Source organism: Triticum urartu, chromosome 5 (genome assembly GCF_003073215.2).
Source record: "Triticum urartu cultivar G1812 chromosome 5, Tu2.1, whole genome shotgun sequence".
NCBI classification, from domain to species: domain Eukaryota; kingdom Viridiplantae; phylum Streptophyta; class Magnoliopsida; order Poales; family Poaceae; genus Triticum; species Triticum urartu.
In genome coordinates this window covers 276668244-276688997 of record NC_053026.1, presented here as the reverse complement: position 1 = coordinate 276688997, position 20754 = coordinate 276668244, and positions in this window count along the sequence as shown.

The following is a 20754-nucleotide window of genomic DNA, read 5'->3' as shown; positions in this document are numbered from 1 at the left end:
ATGTCCTCGCTCCATGCCGTCTCGAGAATCTCCGGCACCCTCAAGCATCCCTACGCAACCACAGTGACCACCGCCACTTCCCCGCAATTTATCGAGCTCGGATTCGATCTCGAGCGCGCTCGCCGCAACGCTCGTAGCCTAGTCGCCGCCGCCCTTGTAGTTCGCCCTGTGTGTTCCGTGACCACGTCCTGCTGTTGCTCCTGCACGCCCGACACCGCCGTTCTCTGCCACCGCTGCTGCTTTTCGCCCATGACACCCGCTTCCCCCCGCTCCGGCATGCCCCTCCTTCCCTCGTCCGCTCTGGCATGCCTCCTCGGTTGCCCAGGCTGCATCGGTCCCACGCACACGCTCGCGCGCCCGTGAGCCTCGCCCGCAGTCGCCGCGCTCCCCCGGCCCCGCTCTCCATCGCGCCCGCCATCGCCTACCATGCGCGCTCCCGCCGGAGCCCCTGGCCTCGGCTCCGCCCCTGCCCCTGCTTGCCGCTACGCTACGGCGATGCGCCCTCGGGCGCCTCGCGCCACACCCCGGACCCACCTCCGGCCTCCACGCCCCGCGCGACCTGCTGTCGCCCCGCTGCCGGCCTCTCTTCTCTACTGCCCATCGCGCGCGTCGCCGCAGCCACCGCTCGCCTCGGCCATATCCTGCGCCACGCTCTGCCCGCCACCGCGGCCATCCCTCCGCCGCCTCCCCTGGCCCTGGCCATCGTCGCCGGCGTACGCCGTGCGCGCCCAGTGCCCCTCGGGCTCACGCCCGTTCGGGTGCCCCACCCCGCTGCTCGCCCGAACCACTATGGCCTCTGGGCCACTACCAAACAGGCCAGACCCCAGAACAGTTTAAAAAAAGAGAATTTAAAATAGAAATAATAATAATAATAATCTAATCTAATTAATTAATTAGTTAACTAAATTAATTAACTTAATTATTTGTGATTAACTAACCTAATCATTTAACTAATCTAATTAATCCTGACTAGTTAGTCTCAATCAATGACAAACGGGACCCACCCACCAGGTTGACTAGTCAAAGGTCAAAGATGACCGTTGATGTCATGCTGACGTCATAAATGCAATTTAGAATTAAAATAATCTGTTAATTCTAGAAAGTGATTTTAAACTTTAAAAATTAATATAAAATAATCCGTAGCTCGGATGAAAAAACTTTGTACATGATAGTTGCTCAGGACGACGAGACAAATCCAGATACGCAGCCCGTTCGTCCGCCACACATCCCTAGCATAGCGAACGCGCAACATTCCCCCGCTGGTTCATCTGTCCCAAAACGCGAAACACCAGGGATACTTTCCTGGATGTCCCCCCCCCTTGCCGGTATCACCTAGTACTGCGTTAGGTCACCTCTAGCACCGCGTATTGCCATGTTATGCTTTGTGATGCTTTGATTGCTCTATTATTTATCGTGTTCCCTGTCCGTTACTTCTTTCCGGTAGACCCCGAGACTGCCGGCGACCCCCAGTTCGACTACGGTGTTGACGACCCTTCCTTCTTGCTAGAGCAACCAGGCAAGCCCCCCCCCTTGATCAACCCGATTTAGCCTATTCTTCTCTTTACTGCTTGCATTAGAGTAGTGTAGCATGTTACTGCTTTCGGTTAATCCTGTTCTGATGCATAGCCTGTCATTGTTGCTATAATTGTTACCCTCACCTGCAATCCTAAATGTTTAGTATAGTATGCTAGTATTCCATCAGTGGCCCTACATTCTTGTCCGTTTTCTATGCTATATTACGGGTTGTGGTCACTTCAGGAGGTGATCACGGGTATATACATATTAAACTATTATACAGGTTACATGGTAGTGACTAAAGTCAGGTCGGCTCGTAGAGTACCCGCAAGTGATTCCGATGTGGGGGCTAAAAGGACAGGTGGTTCCATCCCGGTAGTGGTGGGCCTGGGTTCCTGACGGCCCTCGACTGTTACTTTGTAGCGGAGCGACAGGGCAGGTTGAGACCACCTAGGAGAGAGGTGGGCCTGGCCCTGGTCGGCATCCGTGGTTACTTCAAAATAACACGCTTAACGAGATCTTGGTATTTGATCTGAGTCTGGCGACTGGCCTATACGCACTAACCAACTATGCGGGAACAGTTATGGTCACTCAACGTCGTGGTATCAGCTGAAGCCTTCTTGACGTCAGCGACTGAGCGGCGCGTGCCGGATTGGACTGGAACGCTTGCTCTTGTATTAGGGAGGCTAGGTCTACTTACCGGTCGCGTTCGCAACATGCAGGTGTGCAATGGGCGATGGGCCCAGACCCCTGCACCATAGGATTTAGACCGGTGTGTTAACCTCTCTGTTGTGCCTAGGTAGGGCTGCGACGTGTTAATCTTCCGAGGCCGGGCATGACGTGTGTCCGGCCAAAGGGGATCGAGCGTGTTGGGAAATGTGGTGCACCCCTGCAGGGAAGTTTATCTATTTGAATAGTTGTGTCCCTCGGTAAAAGGATGACTCGGAGTTGTACCTTGACCTTATGACAACTAGAACTGGATACTTAATATAACACACCCTCTCAAGTGCCAGATACAACCCGGTGATCGCTCTCTCACAGGGCGACGAGGAGGGGATCACCGGGTAGGATTATGCTATACAATGCTACTTGGTTAACTTACCATCTACTCTCTTCTATTGCTTCAAGATGGAGGCTGCCAGAAGCGTAGTCTTCGATAGGACTAGTTATCCCCCTCTTATTCTCGCATTCTGCAGTTCAGTCTACATATACTACCCCTTTCATTGATAACAATGCATATGTAGTGTAGATCCTTGCTTGCGAGTACTTTGGATGAGTACTCATGGTTGCTTTGCTCCCCCTTTTCCCCTTTCTTTACCTGGTTGCCGTGACCAGATGATGGAGTCTAGGAGCCAGAGGATCCCAAGATTGATTCTACATCGAGTTCGGCTTCGAGGAGTAGTTAGGAGGTCCCATGCAGGAGGCCCTGCCTTTTCGATCCTTGCTACTTTTGTGCTAGCCTTCTTAAGGCAATCTTGTTTAACTTATGTCTGTGCTCGGATATTATTGCTTCTGCTGACTCTTGTGATTTCGAGCTTATGTATTCGAGCCCTCGAGGCCCCTTGTTTGTAATATAAAGCTTGTATTATTTTAATTTGTGCCTAGAGTTGTGTTGTGATATCTTCCCGTGAGTCCTTGATCTTGACCGTACACATTTGCGTGTTTGATTAGTGTATGGTCGAATCGAGGGCGTCACAAGTTGGTATCAGAGCCGACTGCCTGTAGGAATCCCCCTTCCACACTCCTTGGCTAAAGTTGAGTCTAGTCGATGAAAATTGTTTTACTAACTTGGCTGTGCGGCCCATGGGCCCACGTTGCCATTGGGTGGTATTATTATCTTTTATTCCTCGTCTATACTCTGGGACTCTAATCTCTCTTCTGTTTGGGTTAAATTAATTTTATCTAAATCTAACATTAGGATCCCATGATCACTTTCACCCAGAGAGCACCTTATTACCGATGATCGTCTGCTGCATCAGAAGATTCTGAGGTTACTCTATGATGTTATCCCGAGACCCTTGTGCCCTTCGTCGTTGCAATTCCATACCACTGATAAATCCCTATGGAAAGCTACATACACTTGTCGTCCATAACTGCATTTCCAATTGTTCCTGTTATTACAAGATACCCTGAAATAATTGGGTATTCTGAGAATCCTTTGTGTCTACTGCCTTGCAGCTCCTTTTCCTCATGAATACATGTATGAATAATTCCTCACACTTACCGGGGATTCGTTCATCCCCAGTTGTTTAGGCGTTTCACATAATTCTTCGAAATACTATCGGATCTTTCGAGAATCCTCTGCAGCCTATGGCTCTTGAAATTCTTGGCTGCCTGCATTATGGTTAATTCCAAATGCCTAGCATTATTCATTGACATCCTTTGTCACTATCATTTTGAGACCGCTGATTCAATATGATGAGGATGCTCGCAATCATCAGTCGCAATTAGAACTCATACTTCCGGCTTAGATGTCATTTTTGAACATGAGCTAGTTCTCAACCAATCAATTGTCGTCGGTTGTACCCCTAAGCCTACTCAACTTATCAATCCTTAATCAGAGAGTTTGCTTCTGACCCCCTTGATTTGGAAATCATAAATTCCTTTGCATTTGAGCTTTGAATTAGTCAATTGTTTCTATAATCTTATCTCCTTGCATTCTTTCTTCTTCTGGTTGAGTACTGATGCTCACATCAGATCCCTCGTGGACCACCAGATCCTTTGTTGGATTTTATCCGACAACGTCCTTCACTCCCCGCGCGTCCTGCTGCTGCCCCACTCGCCGGCCTCTCTGCTCTGCTGCCCACCGCAAGCGTCGCCGCAACCGCCACTCGCCCCGGCCATATCATGCGCCGCGCTCTGCCCGCCACCGCGGCCATGCCTCTGCCGCCTCCCCTGGCCCTGGCCGCCGGCGTGCATCGTGCGCGCCCAGCGGCCCTCGGGCTTGCGCCCGTTCCGGTGCCCCGCCCCGCTGCTCGCCCGAACCACTATGGCCTCTAGGCCACTGCCAAACGGGCCCCGCCCCAAAACAATTTTAAAAAAGAGGATATAAAATAATAATAATACAATTTAATTAATTAGTTAGTTAACTAAATTAATTAACTTAATTATTTGTGATTAATTAACCTAATCATTTAACTAATCTAATTAATGCTGATTAGTTAGTCTCAATCAATGACAAATGGGACCCACCCGTCAGCTTGACTAGTCAAAGGTCAAAGCTGACCACTGATGTCATAAATGCAATTTCAAATTAAAATAATCTGTTAATTCTAGAAAGTGATTTTAAACTCTAAAAATTAATATAAAATAATCTGTAGCTCGGATGAAAAACCTTTGTACATGAAAGTTTCTCAGGACGACGAGACAAATCCGAATACTCAGCCCGTTCGTCCGCCACACATCCCTAGCATAGCGAACGCGCAACTTTCCCCCTCCTGTTCATCTGTCCGAAAATGCGAAACACCAGGGATACTTTCCTGGATGTTCCCCCCCTTTGCTGGTATCACCTAGTACTGTGTTAGGTCACCTCTAGCACCACGTATTGCCATGTTATGCTTTGTGATGCTTTGATTGCTCTGTTATTTATTGTGTTCCCCGTCCGTTACTTCTTTCCGGTAGACCCCGAGACTATCGGCGACCCCCAGTTCGACTATGGTGTTGACGACCCTTCTTGCCAGAGCAACCAGGCAAGCTCCCCCCCTTGATCAACCCGATATCGCCTATTCTTCTCTCTATTGCTTGCATTAGAGTAGTGTAGCATGTTACTGCTTTCGGTTAATCCTATTCTGATCCATAGCTTGTCATTGTTGCTACAGTTGTTACCCTCACCTGCAATCCTAAATGTTTAGTATAGGATGCTAGTATTCCATCAGTGGCCCTACATTCTTGTCCGTCTGCTATGCTATATTATCGGTTCATGGTCACTTCGGGAGGTGATCACGGGTATATACATATTACACTATTATACATGATACATGGTGGTGACTAAAGTCGGGTCGGCTCGTAGAGTACCCGCAAATGATTCCAATGTGGGGGCTGAAAGGACAGGTGGTTCCATCCTGGTAGTGGTGGGCCTGGGTTCCTGACAGCCCCCGACTATTACTTTGTGGCGGAGCAACAAGGCAGGTTGAGACCACCTAGGAGAGAGGTGGGCCCGGCCCTGGTCAGTGTCTGCGGTTACTTCAAAATAACACGCTTAACGAGATCTTGGTATTTGATCTGAGTCTGGCCACTAGCCTATACGCACTAACCAACTACGCGGGAACAGTTATGGGCACTCGACATCGTGGTATCAGTCGAAGCCTTCTTCATGTCAGCGACTGAGCGGTGCACGCCGGATTGGACTAGAAGGCCTGCTCTTGTATTAGGAAGGCTAGGTCTGCTTACCGGCCGTGTCCGCAACATGCAGGTGTGCAATGGGCGATGGGCCCAGACCCCTGCGCCATAGGATTTAGACCGGCGTGCTGACCTCTCTGTTGTGCCTAGGTCGGGCTGCAACGTGTTGATCTTCCGAGGCCAGGATGCAATAGGCGATGGGCCCAGACCCCTGCGCCATAGAACACGAGAGAGAGAGAGAGAGAGAGATTAAACACATAGCTACTAGTACATACCCTCAACCCCGAGGGTGAACTACTCCCTCCTCGTCATGGAGAGCACCAGGATGATGAAGATGGCCACCGGTGAGGGATCCCCCCTCCGACAGGGTGACGGAATAGGGTCCCGATAGGTTTTTGGTGGCTACGGAGGCTTCTGGTGACGGAACTCCTGATCTATTGTGTTCCCCGGCGTTTTTAGGGTATATGGACATATACAGGCGAAAGAAGTCGGTCAGGGGAGCCACGAGGGTGGGGGCGCGCCCAGGGGGTAGGGCGCACCTCCCTGCCTCATGGCTTCCTTGAAGCTTCCCTGACGTCTACTCCAAGTCTCTTGGATTGCTTCCGTTCCAAAAATAACTCTCCCGAAGGTTTCATTCCGTTTGGACTCCATTTGATATTCCTTTTCTTCGAAACACTGAAATAGGTAAGAAAACAGCAATTTGGGTTGGGCCTCCGGTTAATAGGTTAGTCCCAAAAATAATATAAAAGTGTTTAGTAAATCCCATAAACATCCAAAAAAAGATAATATAATAGCATGAATACTTCATAAATTATAGATACATTGGAGACGTATCAGCATCCCCAAGCTTAATTTCTGCTCGTCCTCGAGTAGGTAAATGATAAAAGAAATAATTTATGAAGTGTGAATGCTAGCAGGTGCACAAGTTTGATCAATGGTAATTTCAATCACCTTTTCTAGCATCATTGTATATCATAACAATAGCTCAACTTATAGGACTTCTCATGATCAAGTAACAAGCTATTCACATGTTAAAGTATAGATCATAAACTTTCTTGAAAACTAACAAACCGTGTTATTAGTCATCAAACAATTACAATTCATCTTATTTTTAGGAAGGGTCTATGTCAGAGCTTTGATTCAGCAAACTTCACATACTCAACTATCATTTAGTCTTTCACAATTGCTAACACTCACGTGATATTTATGGGTTCAATGTTTTAATCAGACACATAGAAAGATAGGGGCTTATAGATTCGCCTCCCAACCTTTTACCTCAAGGGTAATGTCAACAATAATAGTTCATGATGCCTTACATCCAATTGGATATATATATATATCAGGATCTTTTCCAACACAATGTGCTTGCCAAAGGATAAAATGTAAAAAGGAAAGGTGAAGATCACCATGACTCTTGCATAAGGTATAAGACAAGAATAAAAGATAGGCCCTTCACAGAGGGAAGCAGATGTTGTCATGCGCTTTTATAGTTGGATGCACAAAATCTTAATGTGAAAGAACATCACTTTATATTGCCACTTGTGATAGGGACCTTTATTATGCAGTCCGTCGCTTTTATTACTTCCACATCACAAGATCGTACAAAGCTTATTTTCTCCACACTAATAGATCATACATATTTAGAGAGCATTTTTTATTGCATGCACCGATGACAACTTGAAGGATCTTACTAAATCCATAGGTAGGTATGGTGGACTCTCGTGGCAATAATGGTTTAAGGGATGTTTGGAAGCACAAGTAGTATCTCTACTTGGTGCAAAGAATTTGGCTAGCATGAGGGGGAAAGGCAAGCTCAGCATGTTGAATGATCCATGACAATATACTTTATTTCATATATAAGAAAACATAACCCATTATGTTGTCTTCCTTGTCCAACATCAACCTTTTAACATGTCATATTTTAATGAGTGCTCACAATTACAAAAGATGTCCAAGATAGTATATTTATATGTGAAATCTCTCTTTCCTCAATATTCTTTCATGAATTGTTCAAGTGACCAATACAATGCTTGCTAACCTTCAATAAATTTACCACCTCTACTTCTTGTATGTGAAGTAATTACTCCCCATGGGATAAGCATATGAAACATATAAAATTTCAGATTTATTATATTCAATTCATTCAACCATTTACTCATAGGATATATGTGAAGCACGTGAATGAATAACAAACTACTCCGAAAGATATAAGTGAAGATTAATGAGTAGTTAAATAATTATTTAGCTATGTGAAGACTCTCCCATTTAATAATTTCAGATCTTGATATTTTATTCAAACAACAAGCAAAATAAAATAAAATGACATTCTAAGAATAGCAAACATCACGTGAAGAAGCAAAAACTTAGGATCAACCGATACTAACCGATAGTTGTCGAAGAAGAAAGGTGGGATGCCAACCGGGGCATCCCCAAGCTTAGACGCTTGAGACTTCTTGAAACATTATCTTGGGATGCCTTGGGCATCCCCAGGCTTGAGCTTTTGTGTCTCCTTAATTCCTCTCATATCACGGTCTCCCTAAATCTCAAAAGCTTCATCCACACAAAACTCAACAAGGACTCGTGAGATAAGTTAGTATAAACTAATGCAAAAACCTTATCATACTCTACTGTAGAAAATCACTAAATTATTATTCAACATTGCATACTAAATGCCTCTGCATATTTAATAGCCATATCCTCAAATAGAATCATTAAAGAAACAAACATATGCAAACAATGCAAACATAACAGCAATCTGCCTAAACATGACAGTCTGTAAAGAATGCAGCAAGATCCATACTTCCCTAGATCAAAAAATTATGAAAGAAAATTCCCACTGTATTAAATTTATCAGAGCTTATTATGCAAAAGGTTTCACAATTTTATCACAATCTGAATTTTCTAGGGAATTTTTGCAACAATGGTAAACTTTCTGTTTTCAAACTGCAACATGTAGACTTGTAAAATAGGCATAGTAAAGACCATCAATGCCACTTTTATTGAAATAAAAGATGCAAAACATTGTTATAAATAACATCAAGAAAATCCTAACAAAATAAATTGACGCTCCAAGCAAAACACATATCATGTGGTGAATAAAAATATAGCTCCAAGTAAAGTTACCGATGAACGAAGACGAAAGAGGGGATGCCTTATGGGGCATCCCCAAGCTTAGGCTCTTGGTTGTCCTTGAATATTAGTGTGAATAGGGAATCCCCAAGCTTAGGATATTGCCACTCCTTATTCCATAGTCCATCGAATCTTTACCCAAAAATTGAAAACTTCACAACACAAAACTTAACAGAAAACTCGTGAACTCCGTTAGTAAAAGAAAACAAACCACCACTTCAAGGTACTGTAATGAACTCATTCTTTATTTATATTGGTGTTAAACCTACTGTATTCCAAAATTTTTATGGTTCATAAACTCTATTACTAGCCATAGATTCATCAAAATAAGCAAACAACACATGAAAAACAGAATCTGTCAAAAACAGAACAGTCTGTAGTAATCTGTAGGTTTCGGATACTTCTGGAACCCCAAAAATTCTAAAATAAATTTCCGGACGTGAGGAATTTATCTACTAATCATCTTTAAAAAGAATTAACTAAATATCACTCTCCATTAAAAAATGGAAGCAAATCTCGTGAGCGCTAAAGTTTCTGTTTTTTACAGCAAGATCGCAAGGACTTTCCCCAAGTCTTCCCAAAGGTTCTACTTGGCACAAACACTAATTAAAAGCATAAAACCACATCTAAACAGAGGATAGATGAATTATTTATTACTAAACAGGGTAAAAAAGAAAAGAATAAAAATAAAATTGGGTTGCCTCCCAACAAGCGTATCGTTTAACGCCCCTAGCTAGGCATGATGAGTTCAATGATGCTCACATAAAAGATAAGAACTGAAAATAAAGAGAGCATCATGAAAAATATGACTAGCACATTTAATTATAACCCACTTCCTATGCATAGGTATTTTGTGAGCAAACAACTTGTGGGAACAAGAATCAACTTGCATAGGAAGGTAAAACAAGCAAATCTTCAAGATTTTCAACACATAGAGAGGAAACTTGATATTATTGCAATTCCTACAAGCATATGTTCCTCCCTCATAATAATTTTCAGTAGCATCATGAATGAATTCAACAATATAACTATCACATAAAGCACTATTTTCATGATGCACAAGCATATAAATTTTATTACTCTCCACATAAGCAAAATTCTTCTCATTCGGAATAGTGGGAGTAAACTCAACGAAATAACTATCATGTGAGGCATAATCCAATTGAAAGTTAAAATCATGATGACAAGTTTCATGGATATCATTATTATTTATAGAATACAATTCATCACAATAATCATCATAGATAGCAACTTTGTTCTCATAATAAATTGGAACCTCTTCCGAAATAGTGGATTCATCACTAAATAAAGTCATGACCTCTCCAAATCCACTTTCATAATTATCACAATAAGATTCAACACCCTCAAAAACAGTGGGATCATTACTTCCTAAAGTTGGCACTCTTCCAAACCCATTTTCATCAATATAATCATCATAAATAGGAGGCATGCTATCATCATAATAAATTTGCTCATCAAAACTTGGGGGACAAAAAAATATCATCTTCATCAAACATAGCATCCCCAAGCTTGTGGTTTTGCATATCATTAGCATCAACGGTATTCAAAGAATTCATACTAACAACATTGCAATCATGCTCATCATCCAAAGATTTAGTGCCAAACATTTTAATGCATTCTTCTTCTAACACTTTGGCACAATTATCGGAATCCTTGTTTTCACGAAAGAATTAAAAATATGAAGCATATGAGGCACCCTCAATTCCATTTTTTGTAGTTTTGTTTTATAAACTAAACTAGTGATAAAACAATAAACTAAAAGATTTGATAGCAAGATGTAAAGATATACCTTCAAGTGCTAACCTCTCCGGCAACGGCGCCAGAAAAGAGCTTGATGTCTACTACACAACCTTCTTCTTGTAGACGTTGTTGGGCCTCCAAGTGTAGAGGTTTGTAGGATAGTAGCAAATTTCCCTCAAGTGGATGACCTAAGGTTTATCAATCCGTGGGAGGCGTAGGATGAAGATGGTCTCTCTCAAACAACCCTGCAACCAAATAATAAAGAGTCTCTTGTGTCCCCAACACACCCAATACAATGGTAAATTGTATAGGTGCACTAGTTTGGCGAAGAGATGGTGATACAAGTGCAATATGGATGGTAGATATGGGTATTTATAATCTGAAAATACAAAAACAGCAAGGTAGCAAGCGATAAAAGTGAGCGTAAACGGTATTGCAATGTGTTGAAACAAGGCCTAGGGTTCATACTTTCACTAGCGCAAGTTCTCTCAACAATAATAACATAATTGGATGATATAACTATCCCTCAACATGCAACAAAGAGTCACTCCAAAGTCACTAATAGCGGAGAACAAACGAAGAGATTATGGTAGGGTACAAAACCACCTCAAAGTTATCCTTTTTGATCGATCTATTCAAGAGTCCGTAGTAAAATAACACGAAGCTATTCTTTCCGTTCAATCTATCCTAGAGTTCGTACTAGAATAACATCTTAAGACACAAATCAACCAAAACCCTAATGTCACCTAGATACTCCAATGTCACCTCAAGTATCCGTGGGTATGATTATACGATATGCATCACACAATCTCAGATTCATTTATTCAACCAACACAAAGAACTTCAAAGAGTGCCCCAAAGTTTCTACCAAAGAGTCAAGACGAAAACGTGTGCCAACCCCTATGCATAAGTTCACGAGGTCACGGAACTCGCAAGTTGATCACCAAAACATACATCAAGTGGATACGTGATATCCCATTGTCACCACAGATAAGCACATGCAAGGCATACATCAAGTGTTCTCAAATCCTTAAAGACTCAATCCGATAAGATAACTTCAAAGGGAAAACTCAATTCATCACAAGAGAGTAGAGGGGGAGAAACATCATCAAATCCAACTATAATAGCAAAGCTCGCGATACATCAAGATCGTGCCAACTCAAGAACACGAGAGAGAGAGAGAGAGATCAAACACATAGCTACTTGTACATACCCTCAGCCCCGAGGGTGAACTACTCCCTCCTCGTCATGGAGAGTGCCAGGATGATGAAGATGGCCACCGGTGAGGGATCCCCCCCCTTCGGCAGGGTGCTGGAACAGGGTCCCGATTGGTTTTCGGTGGCTACGGAGGCTTCTAGCTGTGGAACTCCCGATCTGTTATGTTCCCCGATGTTTTTAGGGTATAGACATATATAGGCGAAAGAGTCGGTCAGGGGAGCCACGAGGGGCCCACGAGGGTGGGGCGCGTGCCCAGGGGGTAGGGCGCACCTCCCTGCCTCGTGGCTTCCTCGAAGCTTCCCTGACGTCTACTCCAAGTCTCCTGGATTGCTTCCGTTCCAAAAATAACTCTCCCGAAGGTTTCATTCCGTTTGGGCTCCGTTTGATATTCCTTTTCTTCGAAACACTGAAATAGGCAAGAAAGCAGCAATTTGGGCTCGGCCTCCGGTTAATAGGTTAGTCCCAAAAATAATATAAAAGTGTTTAGTAAAGCCCATAAACATCCAAAAAAAATAATATAATAGCATGAATACTTCATAAATTATAGATACGTTGGATACGTATCAGTCCCCCTTCCACGCCCACCTCTGCCTCGATCGCCTCACCGACCGCGACCCCGGCCATCACCTCTGCCTCGAGCGTGGCCTTAACGCTGGGTGTACGGCTCTTCCTTGACCGCCGCAGCTCTCTGGCGGGAGGAAGACCTGGTCGCCTCCGCGGGAGAACGGCCACGACCACGCCCTCTCGCCATGGCGGTGAATGGAGAATGGAGACGAAGGGGAGACACGAGGAGATGCTCCTCCTCCTCCTGAGTCCCCTTTTTAGAGCTGAGCGGGGAAGGCTAAGAGACTAGCTCTATGCCTCTGAAGAGCCCGTTCTGTTCCGGCTCATTAAGTTGGCAACGAGCAAGGCCATCGACCGCCCTCCCCGCCCAATCAAAGCCACATAAAAATTGGCCACCACACGCCTTCCCATATCCCGTGCGTCTGTCACCTACCCCATGTTGTGCATGCGGCGTACGTGGCACAAGGGGCAGGCATAGTGGGAAACATGGAACGACGGTTCCAAGGCAGAGAGAGTAAATGAGCAGCAGCCCTGCAGTTTTAGAAGGGACACGCAAGCCGCCTCTTTACTATTCATTGCGAGATGACGCGAGCATGCTGCTGTCATTCCATGCATGACCCCCACGTCATGCATTCAACGGGGGTCATGGGGAAGCGCAACTGGCGAGGGAGTTACTGCGGTAAAACTCCATCGCATGCGTGCCCGCACATCGTTCTGGGCCTGGCCCAATAACACTTCGTGCTTATATGTGGCCCAAGCCCGGGGGCTCCTGTCGGTGTACAAAAGTAGGGGTCCTTTTTGTACCCCTTTACTTGTGCGATGGCAGTCGCAGCCACACGCCTACGGCCATGCTTGGCGGGGCAGAGGAAGCGAAGACACAAGACTGCCAGATCAGCGCTGAGCCGAAGGCGCAAGAAGCAGAGGGACAAGGTGGGCTTTCCCCGGCAAGAGCCTTGCCGGGGGAGCTTGCATAGCCCCGGCAAGAGCCTTGCCGGGGCGACTTTCCCTACACCAACAAGGCCGCCACCCTTTAATCTAAGAGTCCCGACACCATCAACCACATCGGAACCAAGGCTCAGGAGGCGCCTCTATGGTGGCATGCAGACTGCTACATCTTGAGCATGTGTTGGTTTTCCCTTGAAGAGGAAAGGGTGATGCAGCAAAGTAGCGTAAGTATTTCCCTAAGTTTTGAGAACCAAGGTATCAATCCAGTAGGAGGTAGCACGCAAGTCGCCTAGTACCTGCACAAACAAACAAGAACCTCGCAACCAACGCGATAAAGGGGTTGTCAATCCCTTCACGGTCACTTACGAAAGTAGATCTGGTAGAGATAATAAGATAAATATTTTTGGTATTTTTGTTGTATAGATTGGAAAAAAAAGATTGCAAAATAAACTACGATAGAAATAGCAAGTAGATATGACAATAATATGATGGAAGATAGACCCGGGGGCCATAGGTTTCACTAGTGGCTTCTCTCAAGATAACAAATTCTATGGTGGGTGAACAAATTATTGTCGAGCAATTGATAGAAAAGTGCATAGTTATGAGAATATCTAAGCATGATCATGTATATTGGCATCATGTCCACGACAAGTAGACCGAAACGATTCTGCATCTACTACTATTACTCCACACATCGACCACTATCCAGCATGCATCTAGAGTATTAAGTTCATAAGAACAGAGTAACACATTAGGCAAGATGACATGATGTAGAGGGATAAACTCAAGCAATATGATATAAACCCCATCTTTTTATCCTCGATGGCAACAATACAATACGTGCCTTGCTGCCCCTGCTGTCACTGGGAAAGGACACCGCAAGATTGAACCCAAAGCTAAGAACTTCTCCCATTGCAAGAAAGATCAATCTAGTAGGCCAAACCAAACTGATAATTCGAAGAGACTTGCAAAGATATTAAATCATGCACAAAAGAATTCAGAGAATAATCAAATATTGTTCATAGATAATCTTGATCATAAACCCATAATTCATCGGATCTCGACAAACACACCGCAAAAATAATTACATCGAATAGATCTCCAAGAGAATCGAGGAGAACTTTGTATTAAGATCCAAAGAGAGAGAAGAAGCCATCTAGCTAATAACTATGGACCCGAAGGTCTGAGGTAAACTACTCACATATCATCGGAGAGGCTATGGTGTTGATGCAGAAGCCCTCAGTGATCGATTCCCCCTCTGGCGGAGCACCGGAAAAGGCCCCAAGATGGGATCTCACGGGTACAGAAGGTTGCGACGGTAGAAATAGGGTTTCATGGTGCTCCTGGATGTTTTCAGGGTATATGGGTATATATAGGAGGAAGAAGTAGGTCGGTGGAGCTGCTAGGGGCCCACGAGGGTGGGGGCGCGCTCTCCTACCTCGTGGCCTCCTCGCTTCTTTCTTGACGTCCACTCCAAGTCTCCTGGATCACTTTTGTTCCAAAATAACTCTCCCGAAGGTTTCATTCCGTTTGGATTCTGTTTGATATTCATTTTCTGCGAAACACTGAAATAGGCAAAAAAACAACAATTTGCACTGGGCATTTGCTTAGTAGGTTAGTCCCAAAAATAATATAAAAAGGTATATTAAAGCCCATTAAACATCCAAAACAGATAATATAATAGCATGGAACAATCAAAAACTATAGATACGTTGGAGACTTATCAAGCATCCCCAAGCTTAATTCCTGCTCGTGCTCGAGTAGGTAAATGATAAAAACAGAATTTTTGATGTGGAATGCTGCCTAGCATAATTCTCAATGTAATTTTCTTTATTTTGGCATGAATGTTCAGATTCGAAAGATTCAAGACAAAAGTTTAATATTGATATAAAAATAATAATACTTCAAGCATACTAACAAAGCAATCATGTCTTCTCAAAATAACATGGCCAAAGAAAGTTATCCCTACAAAATCATATAGTCTGGCTATGCTCTATCTTCATCATACAAAGTATTTAATCATGCACAACCCCGATGACAAGCCAAGCAATTGTTTCATAATTTTGATGTTCTCAAACTTTTTCAATCTTCACGCAATATATGAGCGTGAGCCATGGACATAGCACTATATGTGGAATAGAATGGTGGTTGTGGAGAAGACAAAAAAGGAGAAGATAGTCTCACATCAACTAGGCGTATCAATGGGCTATGGAGATGCCCATCAATAGATATCAATGTGGGTAAGTAGGGATTGCCATGCAACGGATGCACTAGAGCTATAAGTGTATGAAATCTCAAAAAGAAACTAAGTGGGTGTGCATCCAACTCGCTTGCTCACGAAGACCTAGGGCATTTTGAGGAAGCCCATCATTGGAATATACAAGCCAAGTTCTATAATGAAAAATTCCCATTAGTATATGAAAGTGACAACATAGGAGACTCTCTATCATGAAGATCATGGTGCTACTTTGAAACACAAGTGTGGTAAAAGGATAGTAACATTGTCCCTTCTCTCTTTTTCTCTCATTTTTCTCTTTTTTTCTTTTTTTCGTCCGGAGTCTCATCCCGACTTGTGGGGGAATCATAGTCTCTGTCATCCTTTCCTCACATGGGACAATGCTCTAATAATGATGATCATCACACTTTTATTTACTTACAACTCGATACTACAACAAAATATGACCCTATGTGAATGCCTCCGGCGGTGTACCGGGATATGCAATGAATCAAGAGTGACATGTATGAAAGAATTATAAAGATGGCTTTGCCACAAATATGATGTCAACTACATGATCATGCAAAGCAATATGACAATGATGAAGCGTTCATTACAAACAGAATGGTGGAAAGTTGCACGGCAATATATCTCGGAATGACTATGGATATGCCATAACAGGTAGGTATGGTGGCTGTTTTGAGGAAGGTATATGGTGGGTGTATGATACCGGCGAAAGGTGTGCGGTATTAGAGAGGCTTGCAATGGTGGAAGGGTGAGAGTGTGTATAATCCATGGACTCAACATTAGTCATAAAGAACTCACATACTTATTGCAAAAATCTATTAGTTATCGAAATAAAGTACTACGTGCATGATCCTAGGGGGATAGATTGGTAGGAAAAGACCATCGCTCGCCCCCGACCGCCACTCATAAGGAAGACAATCAATAAATAAATCATGCTCCGACTTCATCACATAACGGTTCACCATGCGTGCATGCTACGGGAATCACAAACTTCAACACAAGTATTCCTCAAATTCACAACTACTCAACTAGCATGACTCTAATATCACCATCTCCATATCTCAAAACAATCATCAAGTATCAAACTTCTCTTAGTATTCAATGCACTTATATGAAAGTTTTTATTATATCCCTCTTGGATGCCCATCATATTAGGACTAAATTCATAACCAAAGCAAACTACCATGCTGTTTAGAGACTCTCAAAATAATATAAGTGACGCATGAGAGTTCATCTATTTCTATAAAATAAAACCACCATCATGTTCTAAAAAGATATAAGTGAAGCACTAGAGCAACAACAAACTACTCCGAAAGATATAAGTGAAGATCAATGAGTAGTCGAATAATTATGCAACTATATGAAGACTCTCTAACATTTAATAATTCCAGATCTTTAGAACAAGTATTTCTCAAATTAACGACTACTCAACTAGCATGACTCTAATATCACCATCTTCATATCTCAAAACAATCATCAAGTATCAAACTTCTCATAGTATTCAATGCACTTTTTATGAAAGTTTTTATTATACCCATCTTGGATGCCTATCATATTAGGACTAATTTTATAAGCAAAGCAAATTACCATGCTATTCTAAAAGACTCTCAAAATGATATAAGTGAAGTATGAGATATCAATAATTTCTATAAAATAAACCACCACCGTGCTCTTAAAGGATATAAGTGAAGCACTAGAGCAAATTTATCTAGCTCAAAAGATATAAGTGAAGCACATAGAGTATTCTAATAATTTCTGATTCATGTGTGTCTCTCAAAAAGGTGTGTACAGCAAGGATTATTGTGGTAAAATAAAAAGCAAAGACTCAAATCATACAATACGCTCCAAGTAAAACACATATCATGTGGTGAATGAAAATATAGCCTCAAGTAAAGTTACCGATGGACGAAGACGAAAGAGGGGATGCCTTCCGGGCATCCCCAAGCTTAGGCTTTTGGTTGTCCTTAAATTTTACCTTGGGGTGCCTTGGGAATCCCCAAGCTTAGGCTCTTGCCACTCCTTCTTCCAAAATCCATCAAATCTTTACCCAAAACTTGAAAACTTCACAACACAAAACTCAACAGAAAATCTCATGAGCTCCGTTAGTATAAGAAAACAAACCACCACTTCAAGGTACTGTAATGAACCCATTCTTTATTCATATTGGTGTTAAACCTACTGTATTCCAACTTATCTATGGTTAATACCCCCCGATACTAGCCATAGATTCATCAAAATAAGCAAACAACACGCGAAAAACAGAAACTGTCAAAAACAGAACAGTTTGTAGTAATCTGTAGGTTTCGAATACTTATGTAACCCCAAAAATTCTGAAATTAATTGGTGTACATGAGTAATTTGTGTATTAATCATATGCAGAAAAATCAACCTAATTGCACTCTCCAGTAAAAAATGGCAGCTAATCTTGTGAGCGCTAAAGTTTCTGTTTTTTACAGCAAGATCGCAAAGACTTCCCCCAAGTCTTCCCAAAGGTTCTACTTGGCACAAACACTAATTAAAAACATAAAACCACATCTAAATAGAATCTAGATGAATTATTTATTACTAAATAGGAACAAAAAACAAAAAACAAAATTAAAATTGGGTTGCCTCCCAACAAGCGCTATCGTTTAACGCCCCTAGCTAGGCATAAAAACAAGAATAGATCTAGGTATTGTCATCTTTGATATGCAATCCATAAGTGGCTCTCATAATATATTCATCAGGTAATTTAATTTTCTTCCTAGGAAAGTGTTCCATGCCTTTCCTTAATCTAATATTTCCTTCTTTCATATCAATAATTGCACCAATCGTTCTAAGGAAAGGTCTACCAAGAATAATAGGACATGTAGGATTGCAATCTATATCAAGAACAATGAAGTCTACGGGCACATAATTCCTATTTTCAACAATAATAAAATCATTAATCCTTCCTATAGGTTTCTTAATGGTGGAATCCGCAAGATGCAAATTTAAAGAACAATCATCAAATTCACGGAAACCTAACACATCACACAAAGTTTTTTGGAATCATGGAAACACTAGCACCCAAATCACATAAAGCATAGAATTAATGATCTTTAATTTTAATTTTAATAGTAGGTTCCCACTCATCATAAAGTTTTCTAGGGATAGAAACTTCTAATTCAAGCTTTTCTTCATAGGATTGCATTAAGGCATTAACGATATGTTTGGTAAAAGCTTTATTTTGATCATAAGCATGAGGAGAATTTTGGCACGGAATGCAACAAGGAAATACAATCTATCAAAGAGAAATTATCATAATTAAATTCCTTGAAATCCAAAATAGTGGGTTCATTGCTATGTAAAGTTTTGACCTCTTCAATCCCACTTTTACCAATTTTTGCATCAAGATCTAAAAACTCCGAATCATTGGGACGCCTTTTAACTAAAGTTGACTCATCTCCAGTCCCATCATTATCAAGATTAATATTTCAAAACAAAGATTTAATAGGAGACACATCAATCACTTTTAGATCTTCATCCTTATTATCATGAAAACTAGAAGAACACACTTTTATAAAGCAATATTTTTCTAGCACGCATCCTAGCGGTTCTTTCTTTGCACTCACCAATGGAAATTCTCATAGATTTGAGAGACTCATTGATATCATGCTTAGGTGGAATAGATCTAAGTTTCAAAGAATCAACATCAAGAGAAATTCTATCCACGTTCCTAGCCAACTCATCAATCTTAGGCAATTTTTCTTCAAGCAAAGCATTGAAATTCTTTTGCAAAATCATAAATTCTTTAACACTAGTCTCAAAATCAGAGGGCATCTTATTAAAATTTGCATAAGAGTTGTTGTAGTAATTAGCATAATTATTAGAGGAATTACTAGGAAACGGCCTAGGATTAAAGTTTCCTCTATACGCATTGTTACCAAAATTATTCCTACCAACAAAATTCACATCCATAGATTCATTATTATTCTCAATCAAAGTAGACAAAGGCATATCATTAGGATCAGAAGAAACACTCTTATTAGCAAACAATTTCATAAGTTCATCCATCTTTCCACTCAAAACATTAATTTCTTCTATAGCATGAACCTTTTTACTAGTAGATCTTTCGGTGTGCCATTGAGAATAATTAACCATAATATTATCTAGTAGTTTAGTAGCTTCTCCTAAAGTGATTACCATAAAAGTGCCTCCCGCGGCTGAATCTAAAAGATTTCTAGAAGTAAAATTCAATCCGGCATAAAAATTTGGTATAATCATCCATAAATTCAAACCATATGTAGGGCAATTATGTATCATTAATTTCATGCTCTCCCAAGCTTGCGCAACATGCTCGTGATCAAGTTGCTTAAAATTCATAATGTCGTTTCTAAGAGAGATGATCTTAGTGAGAGGAAAATATTTAGAGATAAAAGCATCTTTGCACTTATTCCATGAATCAATACTATTTTTAGGCAAAGACGAAAACCAAGTTTTAGCACGATCTCTAAGCGAAAAAGGAAATAGCTTCAATTTAACAATATCATTATCCACATATTTCTTCTTTTGCATATCACATAAATCAACAAAGTTGTTTAGATGGGTAGCAGCATCTTCACTAGGAAGGCCAGAAAACGGATCTTTCATAACAATGTTCAGCAAAGCAGTATTAATTTCACAAGATTCAGCATCGGTAAGAGGAGCAATTGGAGTACTAAGAAAATCATTATTGTTGGTATTGCAAAAGTCACACAATTTAGTATTGTCTTGAGCCATCGTTACAAACAATCCAACACACAAGCACACAAGAAGCAAGCAAAAAGAGATGAACAGAAAACAGGCGAGGGGAAAAGAGGATGAATAAAACGGCAAGGGTGAAGTGGGGGAGAGAAAAACGATAGGGAAATGGCAAATAATGTAATGTGAGGGATAAGAGTTTGTGATGGGTACTTGGTATGTCTTGACTTGTGCGTAGACGGCGCCAGAAATGACTAGTTGTTGGGAGATCAAATCTTGACTTGACTTGGTGCAACCTCCCCGGCAACGGCGCCAGAAATCCTTCTTGCTACCTCTTGAGC